Here is a 7380-nt window from a genome sequence, read left to right as displayed (position 1 = left end):
AACTAGAACCTTAAGAACTTGGGATCTTGGAAACTTTGGATCCCAGACCCGTGGCCTTCTTGCAGTTTCAGCCTTTGGGCCTTTGCCTTCCTTGGCTGTGCCTCCTGCTTGGACCTCTCGTATCGCAGATCTCACCATTTGTCTGGTGTCTTCTCAAAGTCTGCTTCCTCCGAGAGGCCTTCCCTGACTGCCCCTTCCGAATGACACCCTCCCACCAAAACACTACCTCATTTCCCATTTTGATTTGGTTCACAAAATTTTCAGGGCCTAAAATTTTTAATGTAATAAATCACATTATTATGTTACATCACATTATTGACAAGGTAATGTAATGGCTAAAATGTGTTCAAATCTCATTTCAACACTTATTGACTGGGCAGGCCTTGGACAAGTAGCTTAACCTCTCTGTGCCTTGGTTTTCCTAATATGTAAAATGGAGATAGTCAAAGGCTATAAGGATTGAATGCGTTAATAAATGGATAGGAAACATTTAGCAAGTATTAACTACTGATGGTATTTTATTATTATTTTGTTTTACATATATTTTTTATTTTTTATTGTTGTTCTATTACAGTTGTCCTAATTTCCCTCTGTTTGTTTTACGTATATTTTAATCTGATTGTATCTTCTATTATTGGTTCACCCTCCCCTAGAATGCCCATTCCTGAGTGCCGGGCTCTCTGTATGGTCAGTACATCTTTAGCAACTAGAACAGAGCTGGCGCAAAGTAGGTGCTCAATAAATATTTGTTGAGTGGCTGGCTAACCGAATCAAATCCTAAAAAAGTAAATTGGCCCAAACTGGGCTCACGGGTTCTCGCATCTTAGAATTTGGTTCAAGGCGAGCTTTTCCGAACCGCTGCAGTACCTTAGTCTCTGCACTACAAAATGTACTCAGCAGAGGGCGGTACTCTCCCATGGACCAGACCGCAGACTTGCACGCAGTTCCGCACCTGTTCTCCAGGCCCAGTGCAAATGCTCCTGATAACGGGAAGCTTTCTCTGACCACCCCCCCGCCCCAACACACACACACAGGCTTCATGAGATGCTCCCGGACTCCTGCAGCCTCCTGTATTCCCACATCCCAGCCCTGTCCACTGTGGGTCATTGTCTCCCACACTGGACTTACTATTATGTCCCCAGTGCTACCCAAAACAGGCAGAACACAGAGAAGGCCCTCAGGAGAAAGGGTGTTGATTGAACGATAGAAAATAAAATTCAAACTCACGCTCTAAATTCTCCTGATTACCTCTGAGAACAGGGTAGATAGGGGCAGCTGAGTCCCCACCCCCAACCCCTTTGGCCTCAGGACGCAGGGTGCTGGTTCTGGATCTGCCACATGCTTACTAGGAGGCAGTGCAGGGACTGCAGCCAGGTGGCCCAGGTGCAGATCCCTGCTCCCTCATTTGCCGGCTGGGTAGCCCCTGAGCCAGGAACTCACCTCTTTGGGTCTCCGGTTCCTAGTGTGTTGCACAGGACTCACGAGCGTAACCTGCTCCAGGAGACTGTCCTGGAGATAATGGGTAATCCCCCTAAAAGGTTTAGTGCAGGCTACCCCAGCGAACACTGTGGGGGGGGGGGTGCGGGGAGGGGCCTGTGGGAGGGAATTGGGACCAGGTAAGATCTGAGTTCCAATCCTTCTGTTGCCATTTCCTTTCCATGCGACCTGGGGCAAGTGATGACTTTCTGACACCTATTTCCTCATCTCTAAAATTGGGAGGATCAGGCCCTGGCTGGTGTGGCTCAGTGGACTGAGCACTGACCTGTGAACCAAAGGGTCGCCAGTTCAATTCCCAGTGGAGGGCATATCCCTGGGCTGTGGGCCAGGTCCTCAGCTGGGGGTGTGTGAGATGCAACCACACATGGATGTTTCTCTCCCTTTCTTTCTCCCTCCCTTCCCCTCTCTAAAAATAAATAAATAAAACTTAAAAAAAAAACAGACTGGGACAATCACACTTATTCTATAGCAGAGTGGTGAATATTAAAGGAAACAAAGACTGAAAGAAGGAAATGTTAACTCAACTGACAGTTTCTTTAGGCCAGCCCTGTCTGTGCCTGGCGCTTTTGCACAACGAGGGCTGAGGTGTCTTGAGTTCTTACCCATCTGCAAACTCTCGTACAGAGTTAACTCTTAATCCTCACATCACCCCAATGAGGTGCTATGATTATCCCCATTTATGTGCCCCACGGAAGAGGAGGCACAGAGAGGTCAAGTGATTTGTCCAAGATTACACAGCCAAGGAGAAGCAAAGCCTCTGGATCCATACAGCCACCCCCTGAAGTAAGCACTATTACTGGCCCCATAGAAAGAGGGAGAAACTGAGGCTCAGAGAGGAGAAATCCCTCACCCAAGACCACAGCCAAGAAGGCACACAATAAAACCCTATCTTATCACTTAAGGCCTTAGTTTGCCTGGTCATAAAAATGGGTGGATAGGTTGCAGGCTTTTCTATTTTCACCTCTTGGCCACAATTTTTTAAAAGCTTCCCCCCTCTTTTATTATCCTCATTGGAGAACTTTTTTTTTTCATTGCTTTTAGGAAAAGAGGAAGGGGGAAAGAGAGAGATCGATTGGGGATTGAACCCGCAACCAGGGTAGGTGCCCTGACTGGGAATCAAACCCGTGACTTTTTGGTATATGAGATGACACTCCAACCGAGCCATACGGGCCAGGGTTACCCGTCCTTTTAATTTTCAAAGCAATACACTGCCAGAAAAAAATGATCACAGGGAACAAGAAACTGTAGAATGAAAAGCCTTTATCCTTTGAGTCTCAGACACCCCTCCCAAAAGCAAAAATATTACCGGTTTCTAATATTCTTCCAGAGATATCCCATGGGTATGACTTGCGTGTGGACGTAAGAGCGTGAGTGCCCATTTAAGCATTTAAGAAAAGCACACATGAAAAATATCTCACCCATAGAGGCAGACTGAGTGATCGCCTTGACTTTGGGCACGTCATATGACTTCCGTCTGGACAATGGCTGAGGGGCACAAGTGACGGTCCATCTCCGCGCTTTGAGCATTTCCTCCCGTGTCCGTGCGAAGGCCTGAGAAAGACTTCCCCATGTGGCTGCTCTCATCTCAGCCCACACCCCACATGGTCTGCATGTTGTTAAAAGATAAACAGGCATATTCACAATTGTATGAGTTTATTTGAGCAAGCATAGGTTCGAATCGGGCAGCATCCAATCTAGCAGAAGGAGGGAGCTCCGAGGAGCCGTGCAAAATGAGAAACTTACAGGCAGAAGGAAGTGGGAATGAGCAAGTGATTCTAGATAGCCAAGCAGCCTGGTTATTGCAAAGTCACTTTCCTTTAAAAGACAGCAGGAGCCCCAGCCAGGTAGCTCAGCGGGTTGGAGTGTCGTCCTGATACACCAAAGCTGTGGGTTTGTTCCCCAGTCAGGGCACATACAAGAATCAACGAATGAATGCATAAATAAATGGAACCACAAATCAATGTTTCTCTTTCTCTCCCTCTTCCCCTCCCTCTCTCAAATCAATAAATTTTTAAAAAGATTTTTATTTATTTATTTTTAGAGAAAGGGAAAGGGAGGGAAAAAGGGAGGGAGAGAAACATCAATCAGTTGCCTCTTGCATGCCTCCAACCAGGGACCTGCCACGCAACCCGGGCATCTGCCCTGACAGGGAATCGAACCAGTGACCTTTCCATGTGCGCGATGATGCCCAACCCACTTAGCCACACCTGTCAGGGCATTGTTTTTAAATTAAAAAAAAAAAATGGCCAGAGGTCCTGGCTGGGTGGCTCAGTTGGTTGGCGTGTCGTCCCTGCACCAAAGTTTGTGGGCTCCACATCCCCAGTTGGAGCATGTGCTGGAGGCAATCGATTGATGTTTCTCTCTCACGATGAGGTTTCTCTCTCTCACAAATTGATTAAAAACATATACTCAGGCGAGGATTAAAAAAAGGAGAAAAAAAAGAGAGAGAGAGAGCCGGAGTGTCAGGCAGATGACTTAACTAGTGCTGATCAGAAGATTCCTGATCGACTGGTTTAAGAATCAATTCCGGAGACAGCCAAAACTGTCGTTAAGTCTCAGTGACATGAGGCTTAGCATAAGTCCATTTTGGGTCTATTGTCTTTTTTCTTTCTTTTTTTTTTGAGAGAGGAGGGGGGAGGGAGAAAGAGAGGAAGAGAAACATTGAAGTGAGAGAGAAACATAGATCAGTTGCCTTTTGTAGGCAACCCAACGGGGGATTGAACCTGCAACCAAGGTACGTGCCCTGACCGGGAATTGAACCCGAGACCTTTCAGTTTGCGGGAGGATGCCCAACCAACTGAGCCACACTGGCCGGGGCCTATTGTCTTGTTTTTAATAGTGTGAAATGGAGCTTCCCAGCTGAGCCCAGCCCAGATCATCCAACCCACATCCATGTTAAAGCTACTACATTTTGAGATGGTATGTTTCACAGCACTTTTTTGTGGCATTAGATGTATATTTATATTTTTCCCGCTTAGCAATCCCTTTTGGTGCTATGGTCTGAGTATTTGTGTGCCCCCAAAATTCCCAAGTTGAAATCCTAGCCCCCAAAGGTGACGGTAATAGAAGGTGGGGCCTCTGGGAGATGATTAGGCCTTAACAGTGGGGTCCTCATGAGTGGGATTAGTGTCCCTTGTCCCTCCTGCCACATGAGGACACAAGAAGTCTGCAGTCTAGATGAGGGCCGTCACCTGACTGTGCTGGTGCCCTGATCTTGGACTTCCAGGCTCCAGACCTGTAAGCAACACATTTTGATCATTTATAAGCCGCTCAGTCTGTGTTATAGAAACCTAGAAGAACTAAGACACTTGGCAATTCTCCCAAAGTAGTACATATAGATTAATTTTATTCTTTTTAATAGCTGCATATTATTCCCTTGGGTGATGGTTCATCTTTTATCCATTAATAAAAAGATTTGTAAAAAGCCATTCATAAGACAAAGAAGAAATCCTAACAGAAATTTGAAAGTATTTACAAGTGACCAATAATCAAAATACATGCCTTGATTGGTGTGGATCAGTTGGTTGGATGTCATCTCACAAAGCAAAGGGTCGTCAGGTAGATTCCTGGCCAGGGCACATGCTTGGGTTGTGAGTTCGGTCCCCAGTTGGGGGAGTACAATCAACGGTTCTCTCTCACACCAATGTTTCTCTCCCTCTCTATATCCTCCCTTCCCCTCTCTCTAAAAATAAATAATAAAATCTTTGAAAAATCCAACTATATAATAAAGCCTATAAAAGAACAGTCTATTGCTGCGTGTGACAATATGAATGAATATCAACAGGCAGAATAGTGATCAAAAGAAATCAGACCAAAGAGAGGGCATCCTGTATAATTCTATTTATGTGAAGTTCAGTAACAGGCAAAGCAAATATATGGTGTTAAAAGGCAGGATAGTGGTTCCTGTGAAAAAAGAGAGGCGACATTGACTCACGGGGAGAATAAGAGAGCTTTTTGGGGTGCTCAAAATGTTCTCTCCCTTGGTCTTGGTGGTGGTTACTCAGGTGCACATATATATAAAAGTTGGTTGATCTTAAGATTAGGGCACTTGGGTGACTTGTTATACCTCAATAAAGAAGTAACTTTAAGAAACTCAAATATCAATAAATGTGACCACCCATTCACCCAAAATATAACATTTTCAATGTAAATAATAAATTTGAAATAGCAGAATGGAAAAACAACAAACCAACCAAAAACCTGAGATGCAACAAAAGCAGCACCTAGAGGACAATGTATAGCTAAATGGATAAAGATTGACTTGGAGGAATTGGGCGGGGTAGGCGGGGAGTCGTGAAAGACAATCTTCTCTGCCTGTCTTCCCTCGCCCCACCACCCGCCCCACCACCGTACGGGCCTGGCAGCCAGTTAATTACAGGGCTGCGGCAGGCCTGGCCTTCCTCTCCAAGAACGAGAAGGCGTGGGCAGGTCCTTAACCCTCCAGCTCGGGGGCTGGCTTTGATTTACAGACGACCAGGATTGGAAAAGGAATCTTGGAGGTGGGTAGAACATTCCCATGGGCCAAGGGGGCGGAGTGCTGCCTCCTCGAGTCTCCCCTGAGTGTGGCAGCCGCATCATCAGGGGAGAGATAGGAACAGGGGATGTGGTAGCAACCAGAGAGGGTTTGGGAGCAGGTTTGCAGGCAACACCGGGGCCTTGGGGGTGACGGGAAGTGCGCAGGCTCTGCAGTTCCAGAACACGGACTGTGACTTCGCCTCCTTCAGCCTCAAGGTCCATCCTCTGTAAAACAGGGCTTCAGCACGAAGAGGTAGGATCAGGAAGAGATGCCAAATACAGCCTCGGGACTGTCTGGTAGCCTGGTTCTGCTACTTCTCAGCTGTGCGACTCTGCGTAAAGGACTTGACCTCTCCGGGCTTCACTTACCCGACTTGTGACATCTGTGGTACCCGCTCCATAGGACTGTTAGGGGACGGGATTCATTATTACACACAGAGGGCTTGGACCCTGAAGCCAGCCTGCTTCAGGGAAGCGGGGCACAAATGATCAGGGCCTGACGACCTGAAAAGGTCGACAGTAGACAGTAGAGTCCAACCTGCCCGAGAGGCCTAGAAATCATTTTCGCCAAAGCCTGAGCCCACTCTCCGCAGCACTGTGCCAGTCCGACTCCCAGCTGTGTGACCTTGGGCAAGTCACTCAACCTCTCTGAACCTTATGAGTGGACTATTACTGCAGAGGATTCTGGGACACTGAGTTTCTTAACATTTCTGGCTTCTCCAAAGGAGGCCATCATAGCGTGGGGTACTCTCCAAACATAGAAAGGGCTTCTGATGCTGTGTGGCCAAAAAGAATGTCAAATGTCCCCATAAGGGATCGTCAGGGGCCCAGGGGGCTGGGCTGTGCCGCCCGCCAGTTGTGTGACGCGACTAGGTCCCGTCTCTCCCTGCCCTGCTCACCACCCTCGGTGGCTCCCATGCCTCTCACCTCTCACAGTGCGGTGGAAAGGCCTCCACAGCCCCCGGGGCCCCACAGGCCTGCCCCTGCGCCTCCGCGGCCTCCTGTTCTCCCTCGCACTCTTCCCTCTGCCCCACCTGCTCTGGCCCTGCAGCCCCTCCCCGGCTCTCCACTGGGCCAGGCCACTCCCACCTCAGGGCCTTTGCACCTGCTGTCTCCCTTCCGGATTTCCCACGCGCTGGCTACTTCCTCTCTCTCTGATCTCTGTCCACGTGTCACCGGCCCAGAGAGGCCTCACCTCACCACCTCTGCTGTGCCTTCATGCATCCCTTACTCTCCTTCATTTTCCTTCAAGGCCCGTTGCCCCGGACATGACGACATATATCGTTGTCACTTGATCACCGTCACTAGAATGTCACCTCCACAAGAGCAGGGCTTTGGGCTATTTTCTGCTGTGTCCTCAGTGAGTGC

This window comes from Pteronotus mesoamericanus, unplaced genomic scaffold (assembly GCF_021234165.1).
Source record: "Pteronotus mesoamericanus isolate MK-2021 breed Mesoamerican mustached bat unplaced genomic scaffold, CSHL_Meso_final scaffold_137, whole genome shotgun sequence".
NCBI lineage: Eukaryota > Metazoa > Chordata > Mammalia > Chiroptera > Mormoopidae > Pteronotus > Pteronotus mesoamericanus.
This window is presented reverse-complemented; position numbering follows the sequence as displayed.